The sequence below is a fragment of the Hylobates moloch genome, unplaced genomic scaffold (genome assembly GCF_009828535.3).
Source record: "Hylobates moloch isolate HMO894 unplaced genomic scaffold, HMol_V3 SCAFFOLD_5, whole genome shotgun sequence".
NCBI lineage: Eukaryota > Metazoa > Chordata > Mammalia > Primates > Hylobatidae > Hylobates > Hylobates moloch.
In genome coordinates this window covers 80,510,870-80,524,155 of record NW_026652280.1, presented here as the reverse complement: position 1 = coordinate 80,524,155, position 13,286 = coordinate 80,510,870, and the positions used below count along the sequence as shown (strand labels likewise).

The following is a 13,286-nucleotide window of genomic DNA, read 5'->3' as shown; positions in this document are numbered from 1 at the left end:
CCCTGCAGGGTAACGCCCCTCCTGGCAACCATACCTCCCAAGCCTACCCTGAGCCATGCAGCTTTTACAGCTGGATTTTCAACTCTCTGAAGTAGCTGAATTCAAATCAGCCCCAAGCAAGCTCAGGAAAGAGTGCCCAGAAACTCAGGGCCCTCACTCCTCAGCACCCCAAAGAGAAAGGAAGCAGCATGGGTGAGAGGTGACCCCACAGGGAGTTAGGTCCCCAGAGATACCCATAAAGGGCTCCAGGGTAGCCCTGCACTAAACTGTGCAGAGGGAGCCCTGCCGCAGGGGATTGGGGACCAAGTTGGTGGGCAGCTGCCCCACCCCCGAGACCAGTAGAGGCTTACATGGCACCTGGTCCGGGGCAGGCGGCAGATCCTCCTCTCCCCAGTGGCGGCTCCAGGGAAAATGTGTGTCCGAGGAGCCCGGCATCATTCGGGGAGGAAGCAGCCAAGTCTCCCTTGGCCAGTGGGCATAGCCCTCAGGGTGGGCGAGAGGGCGTGGGGCCAGGTGGCCAGCCCGCATGTCCGCCCGGCCCGCCTCCCTACCCCCGGTGCAGCCACTTGGCGAGCTGTGGCCTGGCGGGCTGGCGGGCTAGCCTGCCGGGGTCGTGCCTACTCCTCCCCCCACCCTCAGGAAGTGACATCATCCCACTCTCTCTCCTAGGAGGAGTCGGAGCTCAGCTTCTGGGAAGCGGGGAGAAGGGTGGAGAGTGAGGGAGCGTGGTGGTGGGGTGGCTGGGCTTTGGGGGTGGGGGGTGGTCTGTGGACTGCAGGGGTCCGGGGCGTCAGCAGTGCCTGTGACATGTGGCTGACAGCACCAGCTTCAAATTAGGGTTGGACATGATAGGACAGGAGGGGGGCTGGGGCACCGCGGGTGGCAGTTGGGCTGGGGCAGAACAGAGCTGCCAACAGCTGGTATTGCCGCCCCCCTCCCTTCTCCAGGTGGCTCACAGAGGGTAAGGTGCAGCGCTGGGTCGGGCTCAGGGGGCTGTCAGGGCTGCCAGGAGCCCCTCACATGAATGGAACGGAATGAAATGGAATGAATCTAGAGGTTGGGGAGGGCAGCACGCCCCCACAGGTGCTGTAGAGCCGCATCCTGCTTTGATCTGGCCAGACCAGGGGAGGAGGGAGCAGTGCTGTCCCAGAGGGGCTGGCTGGAGGGCTAGGGTCTGGCCCTACCCAGCCTGCCCCCAGGCCTGCCTCTGCCAGCAGCCCAGAATATCTCCTTCTCAGGTCCACCCCATGGATGGCCCCTCTCGGTCACCCTGCGAGGTCCCTCCTCTCACTCCCACCCTTGGCCCCATGGAACCCAGGATAGCTAACACTCCTCGAGATCACACACCATCCACCCAACACACACACTCACTCTGCACTCCCCTCCTCTGCCCGAACAATGCCTGCTCACCCCAGCTCTCAGGCTGGAAGGAGTGAGCCGAACCTGGCACTGGGCCCTGCAAAGGTGGCTGCAGGACTGTCAAGACGCTGGAGGGATATGACCAGTGGTAACCACTGCCCCCACCTCAGGGTGACCAGCCTGAGGCCAATTGCCATGGTCAACGCCAGTACCTACCTAGAGCATGAGGTGGTGCTCCTGGGGGCCAACCCTGCTGGGTACCCAGTGACAGGCCTGCACCAGTGGCCGGCCCACCACCATAGAGTCCGAGGCACAGAGGCTGGGACGCAAGTGCCAGCTGGCTGGTTTTGAACCTGGGCTCTACCACATACCCACTGTGTGACTTATTAGTTGTGCCTCAGTTTCCTCAACTGTAAAATGTCAATTTGTAAAATGTCGATTATCCCTACCTCCTAAAGTCCTGGTGAGAATCACATGAGAGAAGGTCTGCAGAGGCCCTAGCTGTCTTAGCTGGGGCGGGCGAGGCAGAGGGAGTGCAGGGAACCCCTTGCTGGACCAGCCACCCCTGCCGCCTGGGCTGGTGGAATCTCCAGTTGGTCACCAAGTCAAGGTCTGGGGTGGGGGTGGCAGAGCCTGTGCTGCATGAGGGTTGGGGGTGGGCTGCACCACTCTCCAGGCCAATTCATACATCTCTTGGGGCTGCTATTTTTAAGGGCCTGAATGGTGCCCTTTCTCTAGAGACCCCGGCCCATCACAATAAGGGCCTGTTCCCCTGCTGGGGATGTGATTTCATCTGGAGGAAATGTCTCAGGAGCAGGGAGGGCAGAGGCTACTTCCTGGTCTGGGGCTGCCACAAAGCACCTCTTCTGGCTCTCCTCCCCTGGGGCACAGGGTCCTCCCCTCTAACAGTCACAGTGGGGCAGGGGTAGGCGCTGCCTGCCCTTCCTATCCCACACTAGTGGGGCTTCCAGGGCAGGCACGGCATACCTTCCAGCAGGGGCCACAGGGGCATTGCTGGGGGCTCCTCCTGAGGCAGGAGGAGCCCCCAGCACAGGCAAGTGTGAATGGGGTGCCAGGACCCCTCTCACATGGATGGAATGACTTAAGCAGCCCAAGGAAGCCTCCTTCTTCCCCCACCCACACAGCCCAATTTTCCTGCTGGTGATTCAGGCCCCTGGACTAAGTACTAACCATTCTGGGAGTTCCTCTTTCTAAAAATGCAAACTCTGTTTAAAAATGCACATGCTGCCCCCTACTTTAAAAACCTTCCTGGCTTCCCATGGCCTGCAGGACAAAGTCCAAGCCCCTCGGGCGACAGCTGAAGGCTTCTGTTACCCTTGCACTGACAGGCGGTGCAAGCTCAGGCATATGCCTTGCCCTCTCTGAATCCATGCATTCCCTTATCCCCTGAGCAGAAAGGGATCCCGGTGCAGACAGACTCCAGCACAGAGCCTACCCTCAGCTGACAAATCCTTCTGGCTGGGGAGGCTCTCCAGCACCTTCTTACACTGCCACATCCTTCTTTCTCGACACCCCCCAAACATGCTGCTCCCCAGAAACACATCACTGGAAGGGTCCATGCTTTGCTTACTCCAGTTCTGATGGATGAAATCCAACTCATCTCTCTAGGTCAGCTAAAAGTCACCTCCTCTTTGAAGCCCTCCCTGACAGTCCTCATGCACCCCACTCTGCTCCTGGGAAACAGGCCGCTCCCTTATGGGAACCCTAGACCCCTTCCCCCAGCGTGGCCCTGGTCACAATGTGTTACAGTTAACCTGCTGACTCCTTGCTGCCCATCCCCACCCCAGCTCAATAGACAGTCCCCGGGGCCAGGGTCTCACAGTACCCATCGCCACACCTCCGGGTGCCAGCTGCAGTGCGTGGCTCCAGCTCCTCAGTCCCACCCCATGGCCTCTTCAGCACAGCTCCCCTCCCAGTCACAAGGGCTGAGACAGTGGCTCCTTCCCCCTCTGAGCTCACACCCTTCCCTTCTGGGGAAACGTCCCTCCCTTCCTGACTGCCAGGCTGGGCTCCCACCCCAGTGCCTTCCCTGACAGCTCAGGGAGAACCCTCTCCCCCTCCTCTGGCTAGACGAACTGTTCTGGGACCTCAGTTTCTTCTCTTGTAAAATGAGGCTAACAACATCCCTCTCAAGGCCGTGGTCAGAACAGACTGCGGTGACATCACTACGGACACTGCACAGGCCCTGCACGCCCCAAGGATCTGCTGATGGCTACTGTTGCATTAGCAGACACCTGAGGGGCTTTGTGGGGACCTCCTGTGATGTGACCTGTGACTGGGTGCTGGGGTCTGGAAGGTGCTGCTGGTGCCCAGCTGGTCGGAAAGGGCTGGAGTGAGCAAACAGAAGCCCTGACCGAGGAGCCTGCCCTGACTGAGGAGCCTGCCCCCACCGTGAGTGCTCTGGTGCTGCTGGTAAAAGCACCCCAGGCTGGGATTCGCCCCCTCGTCCTAAGGTACCCTGTGGGCTTGGCCCTGGGAGCAGATTTTAGGGAGCAGAGTCCTTGGCAGCAAGACTCCCAGCAGATGGGGCTCCAAGAGCTCCCAGGGGGATGCGGGGGAAGAAGGTACCGGTTTAGCCCCCTGGAGTGTCCACAGGAAACTGGACAATGAGCTTGGGAACCCCCTCGAGTGCCACCTCCAGCCCATGAGATTTCCCATCTGGCCAGAGATGGCTTTGGTCATTGGCCTGGGGATGTGATAGACGTTGTGCCTGAAGGAGGGGATGACAGCCGGGTCCAGCCATAGGGATCCATCTGACATTAGCTGAGCACCTTCTGTGGCCCAAGTCCTAGACTAACCGCCTTCTGTCCTCACAGCAGTAACACAGGGTCGCAGTGTCGCTCTCATTCCACATTGTGTGCAAGGGGTGGTTAAGACCCTGCACTCTAAAACAGGCTGCATCTGAGTCTTGGCTCTGCCACTTACTGGCTGTGTGACCTTGGACAAGGTACTTAAACTCTCTGTGCTTCAGTCTCCTCACTTCTAAACCAGGGATAAGAAGAGTACCTACCTCTGAATTATCAGGAGGGTTAAATCAGTCAACACTTCAAACAGCGCCTGTCATCTGGTAACTGCTCAGCAAATGCTGCCACTGCCATTACTATTACTATTGAAGAATGAGACTGAGATGCAGAGACTGCCTGACACTATCTGAGGATCAAGAGGCCAGGCAGGCAGGAGGTGCAGGTCATTCCTGCTGCCATCCAAAGCCCACACCTAACAAAGGTCAGAGTTAAAAGGAGTCTCAGAACAGTCCCACTGTCCCCTTTTATGGGCGAGGAACCTGAGGTTCAGAAAGAACACAGAGGCCCTAGCTCTTCCCATGATATCCATCCCTGCAGCGTCACTGCTGGGTGCTGGACACACAACCTGAGCCCCCAAGCCAGCCTGCTCCCTTCTACCTCACTACATACCCCACTCAAACTCCCCAGTGACAACAACATTAACAGCATGTCACCACAGGGAGCCTGGGCTGAGATCCTCTCTTTCACGCTCTTGGAGATGCCTAACCCTCCTAGAAGCCAGCAAAATCCGCAGAAGCTCCCTCACAGGAGATAAATCTGCAGGGAGGCATCAACCATGTGCCTACTTCAGTCACCTGCGGCTGGCTCTCCTGCCTCCAGTGGTGGAGTCCCTGTTGCTCTGCAGCAGCTGTGGTGACAGAGAGGAGACTCTCAGACAGATCCAGAGAGCCACCTTCCCTGGGCCCCCATTTTACTCCTGTCTCCTGGGGCTGGTGATGGGGACCAGGTCCAGCCACATCCTAGAGTTGCCTAGTGCTGAACGAAGAGCAGTGTCCCCAGGACAGAAAGTCCCGACCCCTCTAGGCCCCAGTAAATCAAAATAGAGGGCCGGGAGGATGAGTCCATTGCAACATGTGAGACATAAGGGCCCCCACGGTTGCTATACGTAAAACTAGCACTGGACGCCACACTTCCTGGTGGCCAAAGTAAATGTGGAAACTGGCAAGTCTGTAAGGGCTCTTTTTTGCTCTGCGGGGTTTTTTGACCCTTGGTGTCCTGAAGGGAGAGCCCAGGACTCCCATTTCCATGATGAATGGGATTCCTGTGTGAAAGGGCTTTGAAATTGGAAGGTGGTCCAGAATAGTTGAGAGGAACTGATGCCTGCTGCCTGCTATGCTCTCATGGTCCATCCGATTCTGAATGTGCCTTGTTGGGCACTGGAGCTTATCTGGTCTGGGGGTGGGCATCTGATCTGGGGGACTCAGCACAGTGAGGCTGGGACCCCGGTTGCCCCCCGCAGGACACTGGTGGCCCGCCTCCCAGCAGAGGCGTTGTGTTCAGAGGCTCCACCCTAGCTAGGGGGTGCTCACCAGCAGGTCGCTGTCTGGCTTCGCTGGGCTGGCAGACAGGTCCTGCTCTCTTTAGCACAGGCTTTGGTCATGGTGAGATTCCAGCTGTTCACTGCAGCTGCAGGACTGTGGTAGTGAGTTAACCTCTCTGCACTGGTGAAACTGCAGGCTCCAGGATCCTGGGTGGTGACAGGGACAGAATGATCTCAGCCACCTATAAGTCGGGGACTGGGCTGCTTCGGTTCTCCTAACATTTATGAATTCCCTACAAGGTCTCGGCGCACATCTATGCCCTTTACAAACATGAACTCACCTAGTCCTCATAACAGCTCTGTGAGGTAGGTACTACTACCCTTCCCCTTATTTGACAGATGAGCTGAAGTGACTTGCCCACAGCCACACAGCCTAGGCCCAGAACCCAGGTCTTTACGTCTGCATGCTGCTTCCGAGAAGCAGGATTCAGCTAAATGCCTGTTTCCGAACTCAAAAGCTGGCTCTAAACCTCTTCTTACAGACTGAGGAGCTCTCTGGGTCTTCATCTAGCTTCAGACTCACAATCATGTGGGATAGCACGGGACCCACTCTGCAGATGAGGAAAACTGAGCCCAGGGGAATTCCACGGAGCAGGCTGTGGAGTCGGGAGAGGGCACGGCACTAGAAACACTATGTGTCATCCAACTCCAGCCTCATCAGGCCACAGGGTATTACCCAAGCTTTGCAGATGAAGAAACCAAGGCTCAGAGAGGCAAAATGGTTTGTCCGAAGATCCCTCCACGAGGACGTCACAGAGCTGGGATTTCAAGTAGCCTCCTTGAATTACTTGCAAGAAAAAAATACCCTCTCTGCCTGTCAGTCTGACTCATTTTCACAAACACAGAGACAGTAGGACCCACAGGTCCTACCCCGGGGCTACAGTACCTTCCCCTTCTTCCCAGTGGCCGAGAGGCTGGCCTCTGAAAGCACAGGAGGGGGAAGGTGACAAGGGAGACGATGGAGAGAAAGCACGTGTGGGCTGGGGGCCGCGTGCACCACCAGCCTGTACCCGGCTGTGTGCAACCCAAGTTAGGGGCCTGAAAGCTGTTGCTTTTCACACGTCAGCTGTGCTAGAGCAGAAGGCAGAGTGGAGCCTGCCCAGGGCTGGGGCCAGATTTCAGCATGAGATAGGTCGTCACACGCCCAGGCCTAGGGATGAAAACAGTGTGCCTGGTGCAGCCGGGGGCAGGAGTGGGAGGCCACTGACATTTGTCCCCTCCTACCCGCCGCCCAGGGTCTTAGGCTAACAGACGCCTTTCCCACTCTTCCCCAGGATGGCCTGGAAGGACCAGAAGAGGCACCTCCTCCACCCCTCGCCATGTGCCAGCCACATAACCATCCTCACTACAACCCCAGTGGTGGGTCTAGCTGTTCACATGCCGTGGATCGGGAAACTGAGGCTCCAAGAATTTAAAGAAGCTAGCAAGTGAGTGGCCAAGTCAGGCTCTGAAGCCAGGTCTACCTGCTGTGTTCTCTCTGTGCCCTCCTCGTGCTTCTTGGCCAGAGACCCCTCCCTATAAAACAGCAGTCAGGGAGCTGGGCACAGAGTTCAGGGAGGAGGACGGAAAGAGAAGCTCCAATGACTTGGGGGCAATGCCATCCTGGGCCAGACCCAGAAATAGTTCCAACAGTTATTCGATCGTGTTTATTTAAAAACAAACTCTTATATAGCATTTACTACGTGCTGGTTACTTTAACAAGCAGTTCACAAAAATTACCTCCTTTAATGTAATCCTTTTAACAACCTCTTATGCCCTGTATTATGGATGAAGAAATGGAGGCCCAGAGAGGCTAAATAAGTTGCCCAAGGCCACTCAGCTCTTCAGCAGCACAGCCAGGCCTGAGGTTGCAGAGCCTGTGCTCCAGGCCTCTCCCCAGAAGGCTTCACCAGGGCTCCATTTATTACCAAGGCTCCAGCTACTTGTTCTCACGCTAATTATTTTCTACTCGTCTACAATGAGCAGAATTTGCCATCTGCCACCAGCCCTGCTACTGACACCAGCCAACTCCCTGGGAATCAATTGGGGCCTTTCGTTTCCTGCTGGTTGTTTTGGAAGGATGGCTGGCTGCTGGAGAGCGGGGAGTGAAGGCCAGGAGGGCAGCAGGACCCTTCCCTGGCAGCCAGGCTGGGCCCTCCTCCTGCCCCCAGCCTTCCTCTGACCTCTCCTCCCAGGGGAATTCACACCAGAGCCCACTCAGTCCTGTGCTCCGACGATGTTTTCCAATAGTGGAAGGAGTCCCCCAGGCTCTGGCCAGGCCAGGTCTGACTTCTGGATTCTTCCTTGGAGATTATTCATTTTTCTGAAACTCGGAACAAGCCCACGTCCCACACGTCCACATCCCCTCTGGAGAGGCCCAGACAGGCGGGCTCTGCTGGCCTCTGTGATGGGTGCAGCCAGGCAGCCTGGATCTCCAAGCCCTCACGCAAAGGCCGACACCGCCCCACACTGGGTAGCACCAGGCTGTTTTCTCCTGCCTGTCTGTGGGGAAGGGTGTCTGTGGTTTGCATCCTTTCTACCTGCCCCTGTGGTCTTCTCAGTCAGTCCCCTCATGCCCTAACACATCTTCACCCCACTCTCCCAGGAACGCGACTCTCTCAAAGGCATTGACTTGGAGGGGGTGGCCATCCAATGAGCTGACCGAGGCCTGCCTTCTGGCCCCGGAGCGGGGCAGCCCTGAATTTGAATCTTAGTTCCACCACTTCTAGTTGTCTATGACTGTCACTTCTCTGAGCGTCAGTCTCCATGATCATCTGTAAGATGGAATAATGAAGGTACTCACTTCATAGGGAGTGAGTCATGAGGAGTTAACGAAATAACGCACATGAAGTGCTCAGCTCTTAGAAAACAGGAGCTGCCATCATTGTGATTTAGTAACCATCTCTCCCCAGTGTGCGCAGAACCTTTTCCTCACCTTGCATGGTGGGGGCAATAACTCTCCGCAATCTAAGTCAACCCTCCCAGACAGGTGAGCAGGCTGACCTGCACCTGCCCTCACCCTTCCAGCCTGCGTAATCCTCTGACCTGCCTTCTTGGAAAGGGAGGGCTCCAACTCCTAGGAGCCCAGCACAGCCACACTGGCACTGCCTCCTTTAATCCACAACCACCCAGGGAGAGGAGACCCAACACCCCGGGACAGCTTGAACCACAGAGCTCTCGCCGAAGGCCACAAGACTCTAGAACACTCCAAAGCCTGAGATCCTGCCAGGATGCCCCGCATCTATCTGCTTGCATGTCTGAGTTTCAGCGTGTCTCATTGCAGGCCCCTTCCCAGCTCAAACGCAGGGTGCCCTGAGAGGTAGCAGTCCCCCCTCCCTTTAAGCCCTTCTGCCCTTCTAGCTTTCCACTGGCCCCACCCTCTGCTCCTTCCCCCAGAGTCACCCCCTCTCCTAGGAGCCACTTCCTGGGAGCTCACTCCCCAGATGGCCCCCCTGCCAGGCAGTTCATCAGCTCCCAGCACGAATCCCAGTGCTCTGGCTTCTCAGAACTTCCTCAAGAGGAGACTCCGTCTGGGTGCTGGCAATGCCTCAGTGAAGAATTGGCACCTTCCACTTCATTAGGGGCGCCCTAATGAAGCTGTTAATGATATGCTAAATGGGCACACCTAGCCTGACACCTCCCCTCTTGGGGCCCCCGCCCCCTTGCCCAGCCTACCCCGAGCCCTGGTCCTGCCGCCTCCTCTCCTCAGGCTGTGGGTTGGCCCTCGGGGTCTGGCTGGCGTGGGTGCATGCTGCTCGAAGGTGGGGAGGCTTCATGGGACCTCCCTAAGCTGCATGGCCATCTAGGGCACAGGCTGGCCGCTTGGGCTATTGGGTTTCCCTTCGACTGTACCCCAGGCATCTCGGAAGCAAGCAGGGATCAAGTGACTTTGTAACAGGAGCTCTTTCCCCAGGGGAAGAGGTCTGCAGAGCTCTAGTATGTGACAGGAAGGGCCAACATCCCCTGACCCCATGGAGACTGGAGAGGGAGGTGGCACCTGCCACCACCAATGGCACACAGGCTGCGGCCCTGTCCCCTCCCTCTGTCACCCTCCTCTCCTTCTGTGCTCAATGAGGGGGATCTCAGTGCTCTTCAGTGGGTTTCCGGAAGTCCTTAAGGACCCCAGGTGAGGGGAGGTGGCCATAGTGGGCAGGCTTCAGCGGGCTTGCAGGCAGCTGAAAGCTGCTCTGGATCACCTGAGGTCAGGAGTTCGAGACCAGCCTAGCCAGCATGGTGAAACCCCGTCTCTACAAAAAATTAGCCGGGCGTGGTGGCGCACGCCTGTAATCCCAGCTACTTGGGAGGCTGTGGCAGGAGAATTGCTTGAACCCAGGAGGCGGAGGTTGCAGTGAGCGAAGATCGCGCCATTGCACTCCAGCCAGCCTCGGCCTCCCAAAGTAGCTCTGGGCAACAGAACTAGACTCTGTCTCAAAAAACAAACAAATAAAAAAAAAAGTTTGAAAGCCACTAAACAGGATGTGCTCTCAGGTCCATTCTAGTCTTGACTTTTAGAGTTTTACTTGCAGAATGGCCAAGGAGAGAGCCTGGGGGCTCCATACAGGTGCCTGAGCTCACACAATGATCACAGCATTTCCTCCCCTGGCCTGAGCCAGGAGGGCAAAAGGGGCCACAGAAAAAAGTCACTGACCCAGCTTAGAGACCTGGGCCTATAGCTGACTATTCTGTCCTTCAGACCTCCTTATTCCCTCCTATCACCCTAGGCAGGGCAAAGCCGGACCCAAGCACAAGGCCTCCATGAAGCGGCGGGGGCTCAGAAGGCCCCCTGCTGCTGGGTGGAGGACAGGACTGGACCCGGCTTTGGTCTCAGTGCCTTGATTTACTCAAATGGCCACAGAGTTGTGACCTTCGATATACAATGCAGTCCTCTCCTCGTCTATAAAATAGGATGAGGATGATGACAGTGCCTCCCTCTTGGGGTGGCTGACAGGACAAAGCGAGTTAAAAGTTGTAAAGTGTTAGGCCGGGCGTGGTGGCTCACGCCTGTAATCCCAGCACTTTGGGAGGCTGAGGCAGGTGGATCATGAGGTCAGGAGACAAGACCATCCTGGCTAAATTGGTGAAACCCCGTATCTACTAAAAAATACAAAAAAAAATTAGCCGGGCGTGGTGGCGGGCGCCTGTAGTCCCAGCTACTCGAGAGGCTGAGGCAGGAGAATGGCGTGAACCCGGCAGGCGGAGCTTGCAGTGAGCCGAGATCACGCCACTGCACTCAAGCCTGGGCAACAGAGTGAGACTCGTCTCAAATAAAAAAAAAAAAAAGTTGTAAAGTGTTGAAAGCAGGCTATCGCTCAGAGGAGGCAATTGGTGACATAGAGCTTTAATTAAATCAACCCCCAAGCCGGGCACGGTGGCTCATGCCTGTAATCCCAACACTTTGGGAGGCCTAAGCGGGCAGATGACTTGAGGCCAGGAGATCAAGACCAGCCTGGCCAACATGGCGAAACTCCATCTCTACTAAAAATACAAAAATTAGCCAGGCGTGGTGGGGGGCACCTGTAGTCCTAGCTACTTGGGAGGCTAAAGCAGGAGAATCGCTTGAACCAGGGAGGCAGAGGTTGCAGTGAGCCGAGACTGCGTGACTGCACTCCAGTCTGGGCAACAGAGCAAGACTCAGTCTCAAAATGGTAAAAAAATAAAATAAATACATAAATTCCCTTCTCAAGAGCGTATTATGACTCCTAAATGCCCTTTAAATAAAATTAAAACTCCCAACCATTAGCTATAAAGCTCTCCACCAACTGCACCCCTACCCCGCCCTGCCCAGCCCTGCCACAAGCACCCATACCCTCCACCTTGTCTGACTCTGTCCCTGCCAGCCGGGCACGCCCACTCCCAGCTCCTATCTTTCCACCTGCTCAGCCACTGAGTGCGCCCCATTCCCGGGCATTTCCTCCTCTCCAGATGGCCCCGCTTGCTTTGGGCACTCCGCCCCGACATGGCCTCCATAGCCTGTGAGGCCTGCTTGGTGCCTGTCCCAGCTGGCCTTCAGCCTCAGCCCTGGCAAACCAGCCCACAAATGACCAGGTAAGCCCGTGACCCACTTTCCTGCATGCTTCTGGTGTGTCTGCCTCGCCTCCTCCATCACACTGTAGGTCCCAAGAAGACCCTGGCCTCCATCTGCCTTTCTCCCAGCCTGTGGGGGAATAGGCCAGAAGGCTCTGGGCAACATAGAGACTGGAAAGGAGAGGGGAGAACAGGCCTCCACGATGAGGGGAACCCCATCAGGCCCCTGACAAGTGCCAGCCCCTGCCTGCCCATGCCTGAGCAGGGCCATTGACCAACTCTGTTCTGGGTAGGTAAGGGTCCATCTGCTCGACCTCTGACCCCAGAGTTTGGCATCACTTTCCTTCCCAAGAGACTCGCCTAGCCTGGTCATGCTGTCACTACTGTGGCCTCTGCTTCCCGACCTGCTTAGGGTGTGGTGGGAGTTGGAGCTGGGGCCACATGCTCGGCACAGCCCCTCTGGCCCCAGTGGCACTCCACTCCCACTTCATGAGGACATGGCAGGGAGGTGGCAGGAGTTTGGCAGGGCTTCATCCCTGTCAACCAGGGGCTGGTTCCCTCGGCCCCCTTAACTATCTGCAGTGGGGAGGAAGCAGGCTCCCACTAACCCCTGCTGGCCCAGAGGAGGTCAGTGAAGCTGCTGTAACTCCAAGGGATGAACCTTTCCATGAAGGAGCTGACGGCAACGTCTGAGAGAGACCAGCAGTGCTAATGGGATGCCCAGCTGGGGCTGTCAAGCCAGACAAGGTCCTGGTGAGACCGGCAGAGGCCAAGGCTCCTGCCAGGCAGAAAGTGGCACCTCGTCTCCTCCAGGGTTTAGGGAGGCAATCTGACAATGCCTGCTTCCTCAGCAGGCTCAGGCCTAGGAAGACTCTGGGGTGGGGGTGGCGGTAAGGGAGTCAGCAAGAGCTAGGGGACCTCGACGGGGTCAGCCCGCATCACAGCTCATGCTGACTCCTCCACCTTCAGTGGCCGCCGGCTGCTATAAATACCACTCCTATCTCTGGATGTTGTAGGAGGTGACCTAGAATCACGGGCTCTGAGGCCTCCTGGGTGCACCCCCCGCCTGTTTTAGAGCCTGCCTGACCAGAAAATCCTCGCAGGTTAGAGCCCACCCCCAACCACGAGCAGGGCCCTTGGCCAGGAGATAAAACCCCAACGCTGAGGAAGATGGCTTCCAAACCTAGAGCTTCCTCCAACTTGCACCTCGACATGTTCATGGGCAGGGTGCAGATACCAGGTCCCTGCGAGCAGAGCCCTGGCCAGCCTAAGACCCGAAAGAGACATGGCACCCAGGGCCACTGGCTCAGCCTGAGACCTGCTGCCATTCATTCTCCTCCATACCCACCCTCCTCTGGAGCCCAGCTCAAGGGTGAAGGCTCCAAAGCCATTTGATCCTGAGTCCCTTCCCCGCCCCCAACTTCTCAGTCCTACGGTTGTCCTCGATTCTTGATTCAGCCTGGTTTCCGAACTTGTCACCACCCTGGAAGCCTCCCTGGGGTGTACTCTACTTCGAAAAGGGCCCTGTTAGACTGTTCTGCAGTTGCTCAGATGAGTCC

General features: G+C 57.0%; 1 protein-coding gene across 2 annotated transcripts in view; it reads right to left on the bottom strand.

Moving 5' to 3' along the window:
- Window positions 1–13,286, bottom strand: part of DAGLA (diacylglycerol lipase alpha) — a 66,656-nt gene that overhangs the window by 27,643 nt on the left and 25,727 nt on the right. Inside the window, exon 1 of one of the 2 annotated variants that reach the window (XM_032153045.2) lies at window positions 351–410. The exons of the other annotated variant lie outside the window; for it this stretch is intronic. The gene's annotated coding sequence lies outside the window, so the exon portion shown is untranslated. Of the gene's footprint in view, window positions 1–350; window positions 411–13,286 lie in introns of those variants that run through there. 2 annotated transcript variants of the gene reach the window in all.